Source organism: Triturus cristatus, chromosome 4_1 (assembly GCF_964204655.1).
Source record: "Triturus cristatus chromosome 4_1, aTriCri1.1, whole genome shotgun sequence".
Classification (NCBI taxonomy): Eukaryota; Metazoa; Chordata; class Amphibia; order Caudata; family Salamandridae; genus Triturus; species Triturus cristatus.
Genome location: NC_140585.1, coordinates 562,324,111 through 562,346,452, shown reverse-complemented (window position 1 = coordinate 562,346,452; position 22,342 = coordinate 562,324,111).

Genomic DNA, 22,342 nt, shown 5'->3' with positions numbered 1-22,342 from the left:
GTCTTCCCCGATTGACTCAAAACTTCCTTTGGTTGAACTGAATAACCATGAACAATACAAACTAAAACTTCGGTCTAACCAGTCAGGCAATTTGATTGTTTAAGTCCTCTCCAAGGTGAATCGGTCGAATTTGTTTCTGACATGTATCCCTTAGACCTGTATAGAGAAAGAAACAGAAGGATAAAGATGAAACGACATGCGTACTGTAAATCACTGCGTAGTCATTGCACAGTGACGTTATTAATTTTGTTTTTCTTAAGTCTTTTAATAATTACTGCAAGTATATTGTTGCACACATATTATCCTATTTCTAGACATGTTTATAATGTTACTGCTGAACATTCTTTTAGTGAATTACCTCCGCATGAGTTGTCTTATAGATTTGCGCTGCGCAATAACACGTTTATTAGTATGTTACATCATTCCCATCAGGTTAGCAATGCTACAAATTGTTGGATATGTGGTCGACTCCCTCCCTATCAGAACTATAAGGGAATTCTACCTCTCTTTCCATATCCGTTCACACACAATGGATCCTGTGGAGCATGGTTTAGTTTAATTAATTCCCTAGATTCGAATTCTGCAGTTTACCAGAATAACTGGGTATGGGGAAATCTGAACTTAGTTTTATTCAAAGTCTGTCACCCTAACAAGGAGGGACTTCCCAAAAGAACAGGAACTGATCTAGAAAATGAAGTGTATGGATTAGGTAATTTTACGCTTAATCTCATGATCCTGAATGTCGAATCCGAAGCTACTCCAATTTTGCCCGCCATGTCAGTATTTCCAGTAAAAGGTGAATTATGTGTAAGAAAGAATGGTTCCATACATATGGGCCATAGTAGATGCACCACTGTAATAGAATTTAGTGATCAAGGCAAGTCTACATTTAGAGCTTCCCGCCATTCCTACTTCATATGTGGTCAGACGGCATACATACGTTTGCCACTAGATTGGGATGGTACCTGCTACATCGGATTCCTTTTGCCACCTGTTTTCCTAGCTCCTCCTGATTATCACAGAAACACTCATTTAGTACACAATAGAGAAAGGAGAGATCTCCCAATAGTCGATTACACTGAAACAGCATGGGAAAAATACACAGATTTCAATAAAGGTCTCTTTCCCTATATAGGTACAGTTACCAATAGTAAGCTGATACGTAGATTAACCAGAACCCTTGAAGCAGTAGTGAACGAAACTATTTCCGCCTTAGGAAATTTAACAGAAGAGCAGTCTGCTATGCGGATTGTTGTGCTTCAAAATCGTCTTGTCCTTGACGTCATCCTGGCCGATAGGGGCGGAGCTTGTAGGGTCATCGGATCAAGTTGTTGCATTTTCATACCAGAAAATTCGCCATCTGTATATAAAGCCATAACTCGCCTTCATAAGATTGTAAGCCAGATACACCAGAATCCAGGCACCTGGACTTGGTCCGGTTGGTTTTGGAGTGTATTATCTACCTTTGGATGGAAGGTCCTATCCTTCCTAGGTATTGGCTTCCTCATATTATTCAGTTGCTGTCTATGCCTACAATGTGGACCAGCGATTTGTGGTCGGTGTGCCACATCGTGTATTCCACCACCAAGATTTCATTCATCACGGAAGAAGAAAGAAGAACAAATGATGCTATATGAACAGATCGATGGATTGATGAAGATTGATATCTCTTAACGGGCAAGTAGGGGACAAGGAGGGAATGTGGAAATATGGATTTTTATGATCAGTTATGTCCCCTATCTTGGACCCCAACGGTTTCATGTATAAATCACAAGTACATGTATGTTCCCTCCAGTTCCAGTTATGAAGACGCAAACACATGTGTGTCCACCGTCAACATGTCCTCTTTCAGATCCGCCATGAATGGGCCGGATATTCCATTCCTAAGTATGAAAGGCCACCGGCTTTATATGGTTCACTTATGCCATTTTACAGTCCAGGCAAGTAGGCCCTGATTCTGCCATCAAGCTTTTCTTGCCTTCTGCCTCTGAAAGCTCCAGTCTGAGCTCGCATCTGTATCCATGAACTTTGCCCTACTCTCTGCGCGACTAACGGTGCCTGACATCAGCCTGTTGCCTGCCAAAAACTGTATTTCACCTTCGAGATTATCTGCTCCGCTCCCTACCCAATGCATTCCTGTCTAGTAGTTTAAGTAAACATTCTTCCAGCTACCGAGCAAAAGGCCCGGCTTCTCTGTCTTTATGCAAGTAATTCATAGCCCTGTTACTATGGAAGATTTCTGCCCTCGCATCTAGTGTAGACACTTAGACGCTTGTACACGCACTAACAGTCAGTATAGTCAGTATAGAATAAGATTCTACTCTAAGAGACCTCTCTTTTGGATAACATAGTTCTCTAAACATAGGATGTTAGATATGATTTGGGATTAGGTTGACTTGACCCTCCAGACTTCTGTCGCCACATGTAGAGCTAAATGTCAAGTCCCCTTCACCCTCTAGTTGCACGTCAATCACACGTCATGCTGCTGCGCGCGCATTTCTGCCAAGTATTTCTGCTGACATTGCGAAATTCTTTCATGGAACCACCCTATTATGACATCATACCTGATGACGTTCTTTAGTTACGCCCAGTTACACCCACTCTAGCTACGCATGTATGTTTTATCTTTGCTATCAATTGTTACGCCTCCTCCATCTGTTTCACTGTAATGCCTATTGTATAAAAATGATTACTTGTCAATAAAGTAGCGTCTTCACTTCCTGAACCTTCAGGGTGATGGAACATGGAGCTCCTCAATTTAAATTGATTTTGGAATAAAGCCCGTTCCGAACCTCTAATACCACGGATTCTGCCTCTTATTTTACTGAGCTATTATTATAGATTTTCCGCATCAAATTAAGTTCCGGTAATTAAATTATATATTATTGGAGTTTTTCTAGTTAATGGTATTCCAACAAAGAGTCAGAAAATATGGCAAGAGTTCAAAAGGCTATGTTATAGCTCATAAAAAGCAATCTTTATTACAAAAATGTATATCTGTTTGAACAAGAAATAGTTTTAGGAGAAGATAGCAAAATTTCAACCGGCCAAATTGAAAAAGTGGATATCTCCAGGAGTTAAGAAATGTGTTAACATTATAGGGTACATCCTTTACATTTAAAGGAAGTGATTGGAAATACTATTGAATTATTCCAAATGAAGAAATTGAAGGGAGCTCCTGTGAGTGTTTGGGAAAGAAGTTTAGAAGCGTGTTGTGTTCCACAGCTCTTCCCCACTGGAAAAGGTTGACAATATGATGAACGACCCATGCAGAATCCAGCTTCAGAATATTGTACAATAAGATTGTACTCAGAAGATTCAAGATTTTGACAATGTATTCCATATATTTCATCTTTTGTTTGAAAGTGACTTGTCTGGACTTTCATATGCAGTTAACCATATATTAAAAACAGGAGTTCACCTTCAACATGTTTCTGCAAAGGAATTCATGGACAAAGTACTGCAAAGAGAAGATCATTTAGAATTTCAATTGATTAATTTGATGGTGTGTCAACATGGTACTAATGATAATTGGTATCATTGTCACGGAGAACTTAAATGTATGTTAAGGAACTTAGGAACCCCTGCATGGTTTGTTACGCGAAGCTGTGCTGAATACGCATGGGACGATTTACTTGAATCTCTACGAGAAGCAAATTCAAATATTAAAACCATTGAATTCAAGACAGCTGGAGAACTGTGTTCCATGGATCCTGTAAATGTGTGCAGATATTTTAATGATAGATTTCAAGCTATGATGTCTTTTATCTGCAATAAAAATAACCCACCTCTTGGAGAAGTTATTGATTTCTTTTGAAGAAAGGAGTACCAAGATAGAGGTGCTCCTCCTATACATATGCTATTATGGATCAAGGATGCACCTAAATTTGGAACTGATTCTGATGAGACTGTTTTATCTTTCATTGAAAACGATGTTACATATGGTATTCCAAAAACAGGGGAAGAAAATACCTTAAGACAACAAGTTTTACGGTTTCAAACTCATCGATGTGGCAAATATTGTCGACGGAAATACAAGTCAAAGGAAAAATATTATACAAAATGTCGTTTTCGATTTCCACGTCCAGTAATTTCCAAAGGAAGAGTCAACAGTTTCATGTCAGCAGTGAGGCATGCTATAACTTACAATATAAAAAGAAGTAAACATTCAAAGTATATTAATGATTACAATCCAGTGATTTTGACAATGTGGAATGCAAATATGGATATCCATTATGTTGCAGATAATTTGATTGCTGTTGCTCGCTATGTTACGTCATACATAACAAAATCTGAAAAGACAGAGTTGAAAGAAATGTGGGAAGAAATTTCACAAGAGAAGATCTTAGTAAGAAATTGTACAGCTTTATTTTGAAGATGCTTTCCCATCGAGAGATTGGATCCTATGAATGTTCAGATCGGTTGACATCTGCAAGTTTATATTCAAAGTCAAGAGAAGTCATTTGGGTAAGTCTAGGTCTTGCTGCAACACGAAATCGAGTATTGAAATCTGTACAAGAAATTGAATACTTAGCATTAAATGAACCGGAAAGTACAGATATTGTTAAAACAAACATGTTGGATACGTACTATCCTAAAAGAAGCCCACATCTGGAAAACATATGTCTCTCTGAAGTACTGCAATATTACAGCTTTAAGAGAAATATTACAGAAAATATAAATGAAGAAAAATATGCAGTCATTGGATGTGATGGATGTTTGGTAAAACATACCAAAGGAAAACTCATTAATCACAGGAAGCTGAGTTGTGATAGTTCAGATAAAAAATAATTTTTCTATTTAGCACTTCTGCAACTTTTCAAGGCTTGGCATACTGAAACAGAATTACTTGGAGATTTTTAGTGCTATGAAGATTTTTTTTAATGCATGTAAAGATAGCATTGAATGCACAGTTTTTCCAAATTATCTACAAATGTTGAATGAAGAGATTGAACAAGAAACTACTATTGCAGCTGTAATTGCTAGAGACAGTTCTCAAGATAGTCAAAGTTCTGCTCCACTGAGTCAAGATCCACTAGGAGAACCAATTCTTGAAAACAAAGCAGCAATAGCTATGAGTGAAGTAGAAGCGGAAATGCAATAAGCACAACAGGCTATTGGGAAACTTGGAAAAACAACTAAATATTGAACAGTAATAAATATATCAGCAAGTTACACAAGAGATAGAGCAAGGGTTTCTTCATGAAAAAAAAGAATGTAACTTCACATCATTTAATCCTATTTGAATGTATATCAATGGTCAAGCTGGTACATGAAAAAGTTGCTTAATTAAAGTTTTAACCCGTTATCTACAGAAAACCACTGAATCACATGTATCTTGTGTTGTAACTGCTCCAAATGGGTTAGCAGCACACAACATTAAAGGGATTACGTTACATAGTTTACTGATGCTACCAGTTGAACATGAAAACATGTTGTAATATCACAAGCTATCTGGAGAAGCTTGTTAGGAAGTTTGAAAATTACTAAAGAAAATGAAACTTCTGATCATTGATAAAGTGAGCATGGTCTCAAATATAATGCTTGCCTTTGTACATTTAAGAATGCAGCAGATTTTAAAAACAGTTTATGATGTTTTATTTGGAGGAAAACATGTAATTGTATTCAGGGACCTACTGCAACTGACTCCTGTAAAAGGGCAAACGGTTTTTAAAACACTTGTGCATGAAGACACCAGGAAATATTTGGGAAGTATTGGAAATGTCAACATTTGGTTTCATTTTGAAAATAAAGAACTTATTAAGAATATGCGACAAGCAAGTGATGAACGTTATGGAACCATTCTTGAAGATATAAGAATTGGTGTTTTGACAAGACAAAGAAGCTTTGCAAAGTTGGCTACTTACAAACTTGTTTCCAAATGAAAATGTTGCTTCCTGAAATAATATACAAAAAAATTGGAGAAAATAAATCTATCATTTTCCTAATGCTAAGACTGCAAGAGTGTTCTACATTCAATGAAAAACGTTTGAAGCTGTAAAAACAACAAATAATGAAAAAGGAAGCCAATGATAACATAGAACACAAAGGAATTACAATTATTGTCAGAAAAATTTAAATCAAAATTGGATTCTTTGGAAAAGTCTATGATGCCGATCACGATCCTGTAAAAACCGGGTACGAACCGTCGTACGGAGCATATTCTCCGTCCGACGCGTACCCGGTCGTCAAAATATACAACCATGGAATTACGATTCGCACGGAAACACCATTTCCGTACGAATCGTACAAAACCCCGACCGACGAAAATAAACATACAAATGCGATCCAGGAAAGCGCCGACGTGACGTCGGGACGCACGCAGCCTGCCATTCACGAACCAGGAATTACGATTCGCACCGACGTCATCCCGCACGGACAATATTTTCCGGCTGCCAAAAACTGCCGGGAAATCAGTACGACGCGAACAAGGAGTACCTGTACGCGACGGACAGACATGGACCCGAACCTACGTGTCATCCCGGCCCTCATATCAGTCGACCTCCTCTACAGGTTCGGACGCAGACGCCGCAGAAGGTCAGAACAACAAAGGGAGGGGGGAAAGGGGGGGGGGTGGCAGGACCAGGGGCAGGCCACAAAACCCCCACCAAAGTCACACAGCATGCATGCCCTGGACATACCTGACCCTCAGGCCCTGGTCACTACGAGGGGGTGGGGGCGTGTCCAGCAAAGCCAGCGACGGCCAAAACGGAAGTGCTTGACGACGCGAACCGGCAACACAACAATACAGGTACGTCCCGTACCCACGCCTTAAGAGCGGGGGTACGAGTCGTACCACGCCCACACCTACGTCACCCCAACAATGGCGGGACGGCTCGTACCCACGTGGCAAAGGCCTGGGTACGGCCCGCACAAGCATTCCACAGCGTGGGTACAGATATGTACAGACCGTACCCCCACCCGCGTATGCATGGAGCGTACCCCCCACCCCAACAGTGTAAGTATGACCCATACCCTCACCCGCATATGCATGGAGCGTACCCCCACCCCAACAGTGTAAGTACGACCCGTACCCTCACCCGCGGACGTATGGAGCGTACCCCCCATGCCAACAGTGTACGTACGACCCGTACCCCCACCCGCGTATGCATGGAGCGTACCCCAACCCCAACAGTGTAAGTACGACCCGTACCCTCACCCGCAGATGTATGGAGCGTACCCCCCACCCCAACAGTGTAAGTACGACCCGTACCCCCACCCGCGTATGCATGGAGCGTACTCCCACCCCAACAGTGTAAGTACGACCCGTACCCCCACCCGCGTATGCATGGAGCGTACTACCACCCCAACAGTGTAAGTACGACCCGTACCCCCACCCGCGTATGCATGGAGCATACTCCCACCCCAACAGTGTAAGTACGAACCATACCCCCATGGAGCGAACCCACACATGTGTGTTTCTAAGCGTACATATTGTTAAATAGGAGGGGTGTGTGCCTATCACTCCCAGCAGTGCCCAGACAGAGGAGGGGTGGGTGCAGAGTCACCCCAGCAGTGCCCAGACGCAGGAGGGGTGGGTGCCTATCACTCCCAGCAGTGCCCAGAGACAGGAGGGGTGTGTGCAGAGTCCTCCCAGCAGTGCCCAGAGACAGGAGGGGTGGGTGTAGAGTCCTCCCAGCAGTGCCTAGAGACAGAAGAGGTGGGTGTAGAGTCCTCCCAGTAGTGCCCAGAGACAGGAGGGGTGTGTGCAGAGTCCCCCCAGCAGTGTCCAGACGCAGGAGGGGTGGGTGCCTATCACTCCCAGCAGTGCCCAGAGATAGGAGGGGTGTGTGCAGAGTCCTCCCAGCAGTGCCCAGACACAGGAGGGGTGGGTGCAGAGTCCCCCCAGCAGTGCCCAGACGCAGGAGGGGTGGGTGCCTATCACTCCCAGCAGTGCAAAGACACTGGAGGGGTGGGTGCCTATCACTCCCAGCAGTGCCCAGACACAGGAGGGGTGGGTGCAGAGTCCTCCCAGCAGTGCCCAGAGACAGAAGGGGTGTGTGCAGAGTCCTCCCAGCAGTGCCCAGAGACAGGAGGTGTGTGTGCAGAGTCCTCCCAGCAGTGCCCAGAGACAGGAGGGGTGGGTGTAGAGTCCTCCCAGCAGTGCCCAGAGACAGGAGGGGTGTGTGCAGAGCCCCCCAGCAGTGCCCAGACGCAGGAGGGGTGGGTGCCTCTCACTCCCAGCAGTGCCCAGAGACAGGAGGGGTGGGTGCAGAATCCTCCCAGCAGTGCCCAGACACAGGATTGGTGGGTGCAGAGTCCTCCCAGCAGTGCCCAGAGACAGGAGGGGTGTGTGCAGAGTCCTCCCAGCAATGCCCAGACACAGGAGGGGTGTGTGCAGAGTCCCCCCAGCAGTGCCCAGACGCAGGAGGGGTGGGTGCCTATCACTCCCAGCAGTGCCCAGACACAGGAGGGGTGGGTGCCTATCACTCCCAGCAGTGCCCAGACACAGGAGGGGTGGGTGCAGAGTCCTCCCAGCAGTGCCCAGAGACAGGAGGGGTGTGTGCAGAGTCCTCCCAGCAGTGCCGAGAGACAGGAGGGGTGTGTGCAGAGTCCTCCCAGCAGTGCCCAGAGACAGGAGGGGTGGGTGTAGAGTCCTCCCAGCAGTGCCCAGAGACAGGAGGGGTGTGTGCAGAGTCCCCCCAGCAGTTCCCAGACGCAGGAGGGGTGGGTGCCTATCACTCCCAGCAGTGCCCAGAGACAGGAGGGGTGTGTGCAGAGTCCTCCCAGCAGTGCCCAGAGACAGAAGGGGTGGGTGTAGAGTCCTCCCAGCAGTGCCCAGAGACAGGAGGGGTGTGTGCAGAGTCCTCCCAGCAGTGCCCAGACACAGGAGGGGTGGGTGCAGAGTCCCCCCAGCAGTGCCCAGATGCAGGAGGGGTGGGTGCCTATCACTCCCAGCAGTGCCCAGACACAGGAGGGGTGGGTGCCTATCACTCCCAGCAGTGCCCAGAGACAGGAGGGGTGGGTGAAGAGTCCTCCCAGCATTGCCCATGGAAAAAAATAAGGGTGGAGTACCCAGTCAGTCAGGTGCACAAAGACCCTGCAGTACATGTACCACATGTGTGCGAGGCTGGGAGTATACGCATGCATAGCGCCGAAAAGAAAACATGTCCACATGAAGTCATGTCAATAGTCCACATACACAAGTACAATGACTACCAAGGATGCCACGAATGATGCAGGTGGAGACATCGCTCAGCATGCATGTGCAAAGTTGAAGGAGTCCGTCACACACCCAGCTAATGTACACACAGCTCAGTGCTAAATTTTGGGAACACCCTGCAGGGAAGATGTCAGGGTACACAGAGGAAGGAATACACCTTGGGACAATTGCACCATGCAGCAACTGCTTACATGAACAGAGAAACCTAGGTAACACCGTGTGATGGCACACAGATCCCAGGTCCCCCCTATGACCAGCACACTAATACATTTCCCACACACCCAACACATGAACACCACCCACAACCATGTAGCAGCCCCACCAACAGCAATACCAGCAAAGCAGTAGTGTTCCAAGGGAAAAAAATAAATTGCTTTATTCAGCATGATCCAAAAAATCTTGTTTGTAGGAAGTTCAATATTTACAAAGCCCATAGGGCAGTCCAGAAGTCACAGCTGGATGGGGGACACAGTGGGATGCGTGTCCCCTAGCTTGCCTGCACAGTTACATACCGCCGTCTTCCACAGGGGTGAGGGCATCATGTGGGGGGGAAGGACCAGACACCGCAGGGACATGAGGGCGAAGGGTAGGCGTCGTGGGTGCAGGGATGGAGGACTCCACCACAGGGGGTGGGGCAGGGCCAAAGGTGGAGGCCAGGATCTCGCTGCACACCTTAGCAAGGTCCTCCAGGGAATCCCCTGCACCCGAAGGAACCACAGGCCCCAAGGAGGGGGGGGGTCAGAGGGATGGGTCGCAGTGCCACTGGGGGAGGGTGTAGACAGGAGGGGGGACTCAACCACCCTGACCGGGGACTCCCTTGACCGCTTGCAGGGTGGTGTCACTGTGGGGCTCAGGGACAGAGCGGCCATGAAGGAGTCTTTGTGTGATATGTGGCCAGGAGAGCGGAGGGGAGGGGATTTGGAGGGAGTGGATTTGGTGGAATGCGGACTCCCACTCTGGCTGCGTGTCTTACGTTTGCCCCTCGACCCAGTGGGTGTGCCTACTTCACCCTGTGTGTGCGTGCCAGGAGGTGTGCGGGTGACCTTCCCTGCTGGTGTGGTGCCTGTGTCCGTCGTGGTGTGTGCATGCTGACGTCTGGGTGTACGTGGGACAGGCATGGGAGTGGGAAGTGTGGATGGGGCAGGGGTAGGGGGTTGGATGAAGCGCTGCAGGAGACCCACTGCTGCAGTCAGTGTCGAGTCTATCGACCTCAGCAAGCTGCGTTGGTCAGCCTGCGATGAGTGAATGCCCTCCAAGTATGCCTCCATGTTGTTGAGGACCTGGCTGTGGCCATGGAGGACATTAAGGATCGCAGCCTGACCAATCTGCAACTGCCGCTGGATGTCCACAGACTCGGCATTGGCGGCAGCAGTGGAGACAGGGGCAGGGGGTGCGGTGCCTGGCAGGAAGGAGACATGCGGTGACTGGGCACGCTGGGAAGAGACACGAGCAAGTGGGAGGCGGCTGATGGCAATGGAGGGGGTGGGGCGAGATGTTGTGCCGCTGTCAGATGGTGGTTCAGCCTCCGCCCACTCGGAGAGATCATCCTCGGACCCGTCAGCTTCATACTCTGTTGTGCCAGTCGACAGGTCCCCGGCTTCACTCTCCTCCGCCTCAGTCCCACTCGATGTGCCAGCCACAAAGTCACCGCTGGCACTGGTGCTCGGTCCCTCTGCTCCGTCTGTGCCCATGTCTCCCTCTGTGTCCCCCGACGATGCTGTGGGCAGGGTGAAGAGACAGCAATTAATCATACACCTGTATACATATGTCACATGAGTCCAATCTACATAGGTTACAGTGCATAGCCTGAAACAAAAGAAGAGTTACATCTACAACACAAGGTACATATGTAGGGCATGCAAGACAAAGTTGTGTGACCCACCATGCCACTGAAAAACTATGGAGAGCATGACACAATAGCAAATTAGATGAAATGGAATTTTGACTGAGGAGCAAGGCCCTGAGGACAATCCAGCACTGCATCTGCACCACACAGCGTGGCAGGAAATAGGGATGAGCAGGGACCATAGCCAGGAACTAGAGGCACATGCAGCATAGGTAATACTGAAAACATGCCCACCCTGACTGGCTCACTGCACCTTGAGTGTATGTCCAGACAAACATCACACACTGGCCAGTCCTAGCAAGGAGATTTCAGGTTTTGACATGTAGGCCATGCCCGCACCACCCACCCCCTACATGAGACAATTCTTTGGAGACACAGGAAGCACTTACATCTCTTAGTCTGGGTGAAATACACATGGGATGCAAAAATTGAATAATGCACACAAAATACCCAAGGTGCGCCTGTCCAAATAATCATGTACAAATGGGCATCATCAGATGATTGTAACAAGACACACAGGCAATGGCCACCGTGAGTTTGAACAAGGAAAATCAGGTCAGGCTGTACAGTGGACACTTGTACTACATTTCACGTCAATATACATTGGGCCAGGGGACAATGGCACAGAGCACAACCTATGCTGTAGACACTGAGAGTGTCGACATTTTCGGATTACACACATGATACCTAGGAAAATATGCCCCTGGGGACAGTAGTGGCTACACAACTCCATGCTCCTGAATGGGAATGACTGCAACACATGCTACCATCCCTGCACTATGCGTACCGCACACTCATGCACATCATGTCACAGGCCACCACATAGGACATGCGTGCTGTAAGGCCTCAGACTTGATTGACTAACTCCCATGTCTGGACTCAGCATTAGTGCCAACTGACATGGAACCCACAAGTTCAGAACTGGACAGGGCACAGGCAAGGTCCCAAAACCTGTTACACACAACCCCCACACATGATGCTGCAGGCATTGTACACGTGGAGAAGGTGCCAGGCTACATAACCTTGTGACGGAGTGACTACACACAGACCAGGGAACACATTGCAAGGAGGGGAAGGGAGGCAGGAGAGCACTGCAATACTGTGGGTAACAGGATCTGCACAGCACCATTAAACCCTGGCAGTGTATCCATGGAACGGTGCACTTACAAATTCTGGTGAAACACAACAAACACACATGTACCTACCCCCTTCCTGCTGCTGCATCTCCTGTAAGCGCCTGTCCAAGTCTGGAAATACCACCACCAGCACACGCTTGTGGATGTGGGAGAGACGGCGGCGCCCGCAGTTCTTATGGCTCTCAGGTGAGTCCCCCAGCAGGACCCGTGCGATCCTCCGCGTCCAGCACCGGATATCCTGCCAGCGTTTCCTCACCTGGGACAGGCGCCGCTTCCGACCATCCGCACTCCTCACGGCGCTGACGGTGGTCAGCCATATCTGCTCCTTGGCAGAGGCGCCTACCTGTGAGGATGAACAAGTGACACTACATCAATACACCTGCAACATGTCACAGAGACAGATATGAGAAGAAATTAGCTGGTTACAACAAGGCATGTCATGCAGCCAACGCATTGCACCTTTGCCATAGGGACATTCTCCTCTGGGGAAGGGCAAAAGCAGTACGTGCCAGTGAAAGTACACAGGTGGAATGAGGGCAAAGACACAATCAATGATCAAGGCTCACACTGTGCATCACACCCACCCCTCCTGTCACTGGGCGCTGCTGGGAGGACTCTGCACACACCCCTCTCATGTCTGGGCACTGCTGGGAGGACTCTGCACACACCCCTCCTGTCTCTGGGCACTGCTGGGAGGACTCTGCACACACCCCTCTCATGTCTGGGCACTGCTGGGAGGACTCTGCACCCACCCCTCGTGTCTCTGGGCACTGCTGGGAGAACTCTGCACCCACCCCTCCTGTCTCTGGGCACTGCTGGGAGGACTCTGCACACACCCCTCCTGTCTCTGGGCACTGCTGGGAGACATCAGGCATTCCCCCCCCCTGGAACCCCCCCTACAGTACATAGCATGTGTGTTACACCTGGACACAATGGCAGAAGTCACAGTCACAAAAAAGGGACACAGTCTGTGCTAGTAGACTCTGCACTCACCTGATACCCTGGTCGGCCATACAGCAGGGGGTACTGTGGGAGGATCACATCCAGCAAAGCCAGGTTCTCCTCCAGGGTGAAAGGCTGTGACCTCTCCACAGCCCTTGACATGGTTCCAGGGAATCAGTAGCAGCAGCTGGGTCGTGGAATACAGAGACGTGCAGGCAAGTGCTCCCTCATGGGACCTGGCTGCCTTATATCTGCCTTGCTGGCCTATTTCATGCACAGGAGTACAGAGTGATTGGTCACTCACATTTGCATCCTATGTTTCCTCCAATCCCTTCAAACCTAGCAGTCAGTGGGTTCTTAATGTGTTTTTTTCTTGAGCATGATGTCAACTCCAGAACCACATTGCAACAAAGTAGATTCATTCCAACTGACTTCTGCTGTGCACCTTCCAGAACAAATTCAAAATTCAAACTTGGTCTCCATGACAACCAGCATGCATGTAGGCCTTTATACTTGTCCCTCATGTGTCCCCCATGTAATTTTGAGCTTCACACACAGGTACGGTGCATTCCGGGGCCCTAGGGCACCCCAAATGCATAGCAACGGCCCGTACAGGCGTGTGTACGTTCTGTCTCACTATGGGTGTTCTCGCGTATGCGTACTCATGGTGGTACGGACCGTACACACGCCTGTACGCTCACTATCACTATGAGTACGCATACGCGAGAACACCCATAGTGGTACGGAGCGTACACACGCGTGTACGGCCCGTCTCACTATGAGTGTTCTCGCGTATGCGTACTCATGGTGGTACGGACCATACACACGCCTGTACGCTCACTATCACTATGAGTACGCATACGCGAGAACACCCATAGTGGTACGGAGCGTACACACGCTTGTACGGCCCGTCTCACTATGGGTGTTCTCGCGTATGCGTACTCATGGTGGTACGGACCGTACACACGCCTGTACGCTCACTATCACTATGAGTACGCATAAGCGAGAACATCCATAGTGGTACGGAGCGTACACACGCGTGTACGGCCCGTCTCACTATGGGTGTTCTCGCGTATGCGTACTCATGGTGGTACGGACCGTACACACGCCTGTACGCTCACTATCACTATGAGTACGCATACGCGAGAACACCCATAGTGGTACGGAGCGTACACGCGTGCGTACGCTCACTATCCCTAGGGGTACACATACGGCAGCACTCCCATAGTGATACGGGAACGTACACAGGCCCTTTTTGCGAAAGTACGGTGCTTTTCACACATCACAGTAGTGACAGGCAGCACACAGGAAGGAATAGGGCTGACATACTTGTCCATGGATGGACATCAAGGCATTGTCTGGGCAGTACTACATGTGTGGGGCACAGGTGTGAAAGGCTGTGATGTGGCACATTACTCCTGAGTCGAGAAGTCACCAGATGTATGATGAGATGTGTACACATGTAATGTGTGACGGTGCAATGTGTGCCAGGCATGCCCTTGACTCCTTTGACATGTGTGCATGTCGTACTGCACACTTGGGTTGAGCGTCACTGGCATGGTACGGACAACAACACACGCAAGTGTCCCCTGATGCCCGGTACAGGGGTTACCACACCTGACATGTCACTACCCACGGTGCACGATGTGACTATGTCATGTATGTGTGGGGGGTTCCCATTAGGTTGATGTTGGAGCTCCCTCAAAAGCAGCAGCTGTTGCAGCAACCAACATGTGTCTGTGTGTAGATTGACATGGCACACTGTTCCGCACACCATGCCACATGTGGTATTGGATGTGAGGTGCGTATGTATGCATGGGACACGGAGTAGCCTAACAAGGACATGTCTGCATCCTGTCCATGAATGTGTGGTGAGTCATCACATGTACACCTTCATGGCAAGGTGTGTGGGCTGTCCTAGTGTAATGTCATGTGACCTGTGGCTCTAGTGTTCCGCTACCAGTCTCTGCAATCGACATCCTACTTCTGCTGATGTGTGGATGTATGTCACTCCTGTGTGGCGTCTGGCTGTTCACTTACACTGGGACACAGCTAATCCCATGCCATGGCATGTGGAGGTTCACAATCTCTGTGTGTATCTGGGTCTTGGTAGGGGTGTCACCTGGCAGCCATACGTGTCCAGGGCATGTGGCACATACCTGTCTCCGTATGTAGCATATGTGTATTGACAGATTAACATGTGCTCAGTACAAATAAATTGCTGTTGTGGTGCACTCACTCTTCCTTGTCACTTCCAAATTACTGCAGAGCGCCGCCACTTGCCCGACCAATTCCGGACTTGGCTGCCATGCGGGAGAATGACTGTATCCGGTGCTACCGCTTCCCCCAACGGTTGATTCTGGAGTTGACGGCGAGACTGGCACCACACCTGCAACCGCAGCACAGGTATCCTACGGCACTGACACCCAAGCTGAAGGTAATGGCAGCCCTACATTTTCTAGCCACGGGTACCTTTCAAAATACCATAGCTCATGTTGGTGGCATGTCCCAGAGCATGTTCCTACCCCAGAAATGTTGACTGGGGTCAAGCGTGGATGCTATGCCCTGGGAGGGATGCCCCATGTCATTGGGTCCATAGATGGGACACATGTGGCTTTGGTACCACCACAGGCACAGGAGGTAGCGTACTGGAATCGCAAGCACTACCACTCCATTAATGCCCTTGTGGTGTGTCTGTCCAACATGGTGATTTCACATGTCTGTGCTCGTTTTCCAGGATCAGCACACGATGCCTACAGCATGAGGCGTAGCAGGGTGCCTGAAATGATGACGCAGCTGCGCAACGAACGAGCATGTGTTGTTGGTGGGTACAGTCTGTCTGTCCAGTATTTTGCGTAGACTTCCAGCACGACCGCTTCTCCTGTCCTACTTATGTCCATGTGCTTTCCATGTAGGGGACGCTGGCTATCCCAACATGCCATGGCTGATCACACCTCTCCGCAACCCCATCACGCCGGCCCAGCTCCGCTACAACACCGCCCATGGCCGGACAAGGCGAGTGATAGAGAGGACGTTTGGCCTCCTGAAGAGCCGATTCCGATGCCTCCACAAGACCGGCGGCGCACTCCCATATGCCCCGGCGAAGGTCTGCAAAATCTTCATGGTCTGCTGCATGCTGCACAACATGGCAGTTGAGAAAGCTGTGCCACTCATCCTGGATCAAGATGACCAGGACCATCCACCCGTGGAGGACGTAGGGCTTGGCAATGGGGCTAGTGATGTGGAGGATGCGGAGCCGCAAGAGGACATTCGGACTCGGCTCATACGCGACTTCTTTGCTTAGTGGTGAGTACCAGTGTCTGAGTGTGCACGCATTGGTCCCCGTGTGGCATGTGTTGCGATGTGTGTCTCCACCTGCATGTATGGCACGTGAGTCAGAGGTGTGTGTGGATGTGTGACTGGAGTGATGGTGCCAGTGATGGGTGTATTTCCCCAGTCATAATTGTGACCTAGCATGTTGTCATCCATACATGTGTCGAGTACATGCACATGCAAGTGGCTGTGCTTTTTGTGGCTGACTTCTTGTGTGTCTCTCTTCCCCAGGTACTTGCCCATGCCGTCTGCTGCTTGCATTGTTGTGGCACTGCTATTCCTCATGGACACGTCATCGTGTGCTGACTCAGCGTTACAGGCATGGACACGTTTGGAAGTCTCCTTAGGGTAAGGGATGCATCAAGGGTGTATTGGGTGTGGCAGTTGTTCACGATGTATGCACACTGCCCCTGTCGATGTTTGGTTCCTCTGCAGACATGTTGCATCACCATGGTACACATTACATGCAGCTGGGTACACCTGAATAGATGGTCAGACTTGTTGACAGTCATCAGTGATGGGATTGTGGAATGTGATGATGGCATCAATGTGTGTAACACTGTCCTCGGACACATACGGTTTGTATTGGCTTGACATGCTGTGGGACTTCCACATCAGCGGATCAATGGTGTATGGCAGGCTCTCCGTGAGCAGCAGGGGGTGTTTAGCTGTTAGCCGACACTTATGTGCCAGTTCCATGGCTATCACGCATTTGTGCTGCAGAAGGGGGGTGCCAGTGTTGGACCCACATGTTACTCCACATGAACTGTTCATGTGTACTTCGAGTTGCCTCTTTAATCCAGAATACATGACTAATAAAGGTGTCCCTATGCCTCCAAGGTGCCTCTTCTCAGTCAATGCTGGTGTGTTGCCACGGTGCATCCGGCATGTCTGGCATGGTTTTCCTTGATAGTGGCTATGTGTCTATGTGTAGAGTAGCAAGATGCAAGCTGTTTGTGTGGGATTAGACTGTGTATTGTGCATGATGTCCATGACTGTGTGGGTATTGTGACATGTGCCATCCCCATGCATCCAACATTGGCCAGCCCACCATTCTCTGCATGCACCTGACTCAAGCTTGCAGGACATGGTTCTGCCACCTGTCTACACATACCTGGGTGCCCCCCAGGACACTCGAAATGATCCCTGACCTCTGCGCATGACTGTTGCTGTAATCAATATGTCTGTCGGCACGGTTGTGCGGCCACCCCCTCAGCTGGTTGGGCCCATCACGGGTGTGTATGGTGCTCCATGTCTGTCTTGCCTAATACACTGTGACCCGTATGTCCTGTGCCAGACTCAGGCCCCAGGGTGTGGATGGTTGAAGTCAAAAGAGAACTCAGGCATGTTTAGACTTTACAAGACACATGTAAGGTAATAATGCAACCAGCAGGCATCATCTCTTCATGGTGTGACTTTTTATTTTAGGGGGGGGGGGGTTTGACATGAGGGTGTGGAATCCAAAGTTCACTAGGGGAGTTGGTGTCCTGGCCATTAGAAATCCTCAGAGTCCATGCCACAGTCTTTGTCAACATTGGTCAGACAGTGACCAGCAAGGCCATGTGGCAGAGAATGTCTTTTGATGCTGTGCTGCTGTTGCTCCAGTGGGCCAGGTGCCAGGCCAGGTGTCCTGGGAGATGGTGCTGTAGCGCCGACCCTCACGGTCTTTTCCGTGGACGACCCGCCCTCCTGCGGGGACCCTCAGAAGCAGGCCGTGACGATGTTTGGGATGCTCCATCGGATGTTTCCTCCTCCTCCTCCTGATCCCTCCCTGTGGGTGGTGATGTTCTACGCCTTCTGGCACAGGGAGGGTTGCCCATGTTGTCGGCCATCTGACGGAGTGTACTGTGAATTCCCTTGAACACCGTCACGAGCTCAGCCTGTCTCTCCTCCATCCTCCGTTGGTGTTGCAGTAGACAGGCATGTTGCTCCGCATGTTGCTGGGCCTGCTGGGTCTTGATCCCCTCGAGGATGGACACAACCTGGGCCATGCCTGTGGTGTCCTGCCGGTATGTGTCCAGGATGTTTCGGACATGGGAAAATACCGGTTCCCCAGCCAACTGGTCAGGCTGGCGCCTCCGCCGTCCTCCACTCCCACCACCCCTGCCCACTTGCACCTGGCCTGCCCTTGTGGGCACATCGGGTCTCCGGGACGCCTGAAGGGTGGCATTGGCGTTGTCGCCTGCCTCCTCCTGGGTGCCCGGGACACCGTGTCCCTTCTGGCCAGCCTGGCTGCTTTGTGGTGGTGGGGCAGGGATCCTGGGTGTCTCCTGGGATGTGGCAGGAGTGGGGGTGGTGGTTGGCCCCGTTGTACCTGACGCAGGTGCTGCAGGTCGTTGGACACCAGAGGGGCCAGGTTGGTCGGGGTCGGGTTCGTCCACAGAGTGGTGAGAGTCGTCGCTGCCGGTGGCTCCTTCATCCCGCCGACCCGGGTCCTGTGAGTCTTCCCCCCCAGTGTTGGGGGGTGATCCACGACATTGACCTGTGTGTGAGAGAGACAATGTTAATTTTGTTCCATGCAACATCCATGTTTCATTGGTTTCTAAGTTGGCACATTTCCTCTGGGAATTTGGATATGTCTTGCATTCCACTCACAGTGCACTTGTAAATGGGTATGCCCCTTGGGCACAGCTCTGGCGACTTTACCTATGTCTGGCACAGTCTTACTTCCTGCATCAAGTGTGACTGCAGTCAGCAGTGGAGTGGGCAGGTGTGGCAAGCCGTGCATTGGCGCCTTCCATGTGGCACTGTACGTGGGCACATGCAGTTGTTCCACACACTTATATGATGCAGGTAGCTGTCGTTGTGCTCGTGCACAGGTTGTGACATGGCCCTGTGTTTTGCCATGGAGGAGAGGGGGGGTGCTGGCACTGGCCACCCTTGTCTACATGCACGCAGTCCACCTGCTGACTGGCACACATTCCCACACACCACAAGGCTGATTTGCTCTCCCTGTGTCTCCCTCCCTCTCTGTCCCCCTCTCCCTTCCTCTGTGTGTCAGCCTCCTCCCTCTGTCCGTCTCCCTGTGTCTCCCTCCCTCTCTGTCCCCCTCTCCCTCCCTCTGTGTGTCGGCCTCCTCCCTCTGTCCGTCTCCCTCCCTCTCTGTCCCCCTCTCCCTCCCTCTGTGTGTCGGCCTCCTCCCTCTGTCCGTCTCCCTGTGTCTCCCTCCCTCTCTATCCCCCTCTCCCTCCCTCTGTGTGTCAGCCTCCTCCCTCTGTCCTTCTTCCTGTGTCTCCCTCCCTCTCTGTCCCCCTCTCCCTCCCTCTGTGTGTCGACCTCCTCCCTCTGTCCGTCTCCATGTGTCTCCCTCCCTCTCTGTCCCCCTCTCCCTCCCTCTGTGTGTCAGCCTCCTCCCTCTGTCCGTCTCCCTGTGTCTCCCTCCCTCTCTGTCCCCCTCTCCCTCCCTCTGTGTGTCGGCCTCCTCCCTCTGTCCGTCTCCCTGTGTCTCCCTCCCTCTCTGTCCCCCTCTCCCTCCCTCTGTGTGTCGGCCTCCTCCCTCTGTCCGTCTTCCTGTGTCTCCCTCCCTCTCTGTCCCCCTCTCCCTCCCTCTGTGTGTCAGCCTCCTCCCTCTGTCCGTCTCCCTGTGTCTCCCTCCCTCTCTGTCACCCTCTCCCTCCCTCTGTGTGTCAGCCTCCTCCCTCTGTCCGTCTCCCTGTGTCTCCCTCCCTCTCTGTCCCCCTCTCCCTCCCTCTGTGTGTCAGCCTCCTCCCTCTGTACGTCTCCCTGTGTCTCCCTCCCTCTCTGTCCCCCTCTCCCTCCCTCTGTGTGTCAGCCTCCTCCCTCTGTCCGTCTCCCTGCGTCTCCCTCCCTCTCTGTCCCCCTCTCCCTCCCTCTGTGTGTCACCCTCTGTCACCTCAGCCCAGCTTACTGTGCACACACTGTTAGCAGATCTTTGAATGGGCCTTGGATTGTTGATGTGAGTTTGTTTCTGATCTCCAGGCACCCATTGGGTGTTGTGTCTGCACTGCTGCTGTGGTGGTGTGTGCTGCCACTCTTTCACAATGTTGGCTGTTCATTAGCTGCTGTCATGTGCAAGAACGTGCCGTCACCCCCATGTGTTAATGCAAGGCGTCCGCCATTTGCTGGCAAGTCTTTCCTGTGTGGGGACACACTGTTTGTCTGGCTGTGACCTAGGCCATATGGGCAGAGGGCATTGTTGTCTGCTTCTGAGTTGCACTATGTGATTTTTTGGGCCCACCCTCCCGCCATCCGGCTTACCGTGTCATGTGTTGGTGTCTTCTGTGGCCTGTGACTTGACATTGTCCAGCTGGGTGCATGGGGCATGGTGGCGCCAGTGGCATGTGCGTGTTCATGGAGTGTGGTTGAGTCATGCGATAACTTGGGGTGGTTGCGTGCCTGTTTGTGAGTTTGGTTGTGGATGATGTTCCCCCCATGTGAGGTGCGTTGTTTGTGTACTCACCCGGGTCTCGGAGTCCTCCTAATCCGTCCACTGCCTCCACCGGCAGTATGGCCATCACCCTCTCCTCCCAGGGATGGTAGTGTAGGGGTCTGCGGGACGGCCCTCCTTCAGTGACGTTGGCCTGGTTGTGTTCATCCGTCATCTTGGCTCGGACCCTCCTCCGCAGATCGTACCACCTGGCTTGGCATTCCTGCTTGTTCCTTCTGGTGTCCGCAACAGCATTCACAGCATCGACGATGGTCTGCCACATGGCTGTTTTTGCTGAAATGCTGGTCTGTCTGACCAATGTTCCAAAGAGGTGTGGCTCGACTCTGAGGATTTCATCGACAAGGACCTCCAACTCTCGGCTAGTGAACTTTGGATTCTTGTTAGTGGGCATGGTGAGGGGTGTGGGTGTGGATGGTGGGGGGGTGTGTGTGGATGGTTGTGGGTGTGTGGGTGTGGTTGCGCAGGTGTGTGTGTGAATGTGAATGTGATGAGGGGGTGTTTGTGAAGGTGTGTGTGTGAAGGTGTGCAAGTGTAAGGTGTGCTAAAGGTTCTAATATGGTGCTGTAGGTTGTCTGTGGGGTCTGGCAGCAGTGAGTCTGTTGCAAAGGCTCATGGTTTGTGTGTGTGGGCCCTTTTTATTGGTCCATTGGTGGGTGTGGCTGTGTTTGAACTTTGGGTGGGTGTGTTATAAGGAGTGGTGGTGTTTTGGGCCTCTGTTTGTTTTTGGCAGTTGCAGGTCAGTGAATGTGTTGTTTTAGTGGTTGTTGGACATGTTTTGTGGCTTTGTGCCATTCCAATGGTGTATTCTTGTGTCGTTTTGGTTTGTCCTGGTTGTGTACGTGCGTTTTTAGCATGTGTACGGTGTGTACATGGCCCATTTTGTTGTACAGTGCTGTCCTTGTGTGTGGCTTGGTACGACTCGTACATGCGGTTGTGATGTTGGGGCCTGGGGTGCGCTCCGTACTTAGAATGTTGTGGTGGGGGTATGCTCCATGCATACGCGGGTGGGGGTACGACTCTAACGTACACGGATGTAGATACACGGGGGTACGACACGAACGTAGAGGGGGGTAGGACACGTACACTGTTGTACATACAGGGGGGGTATGACACGTACAGGGGTGTACATACACGGGGGGTACGACACGTACAGGGGTGTACATACACGGGGGGTACGACACGTACACGGGTGTACATACACAGGGGGGTACGACACGTACAGGGGTGTACATACACGGGGGGTACGACACGTACACGGGTGTACATACACGGGGGTACGACACATACAGGGTGTACATACACGGGGGTACGACACGTACAGGGGTGTACATACACGGGGGTACGACACGTACAGGGGCGTACATACACGGGGGGTACGACACGTACACGGGTGTACATACACGGGGGAACGACACGTACACGGGTGTACATACACGGGGGTATGACACATACAGGGGTGTACATACACGGGGGTACGACACGTACACGGGTGTACATACACGGGGGTACGACAC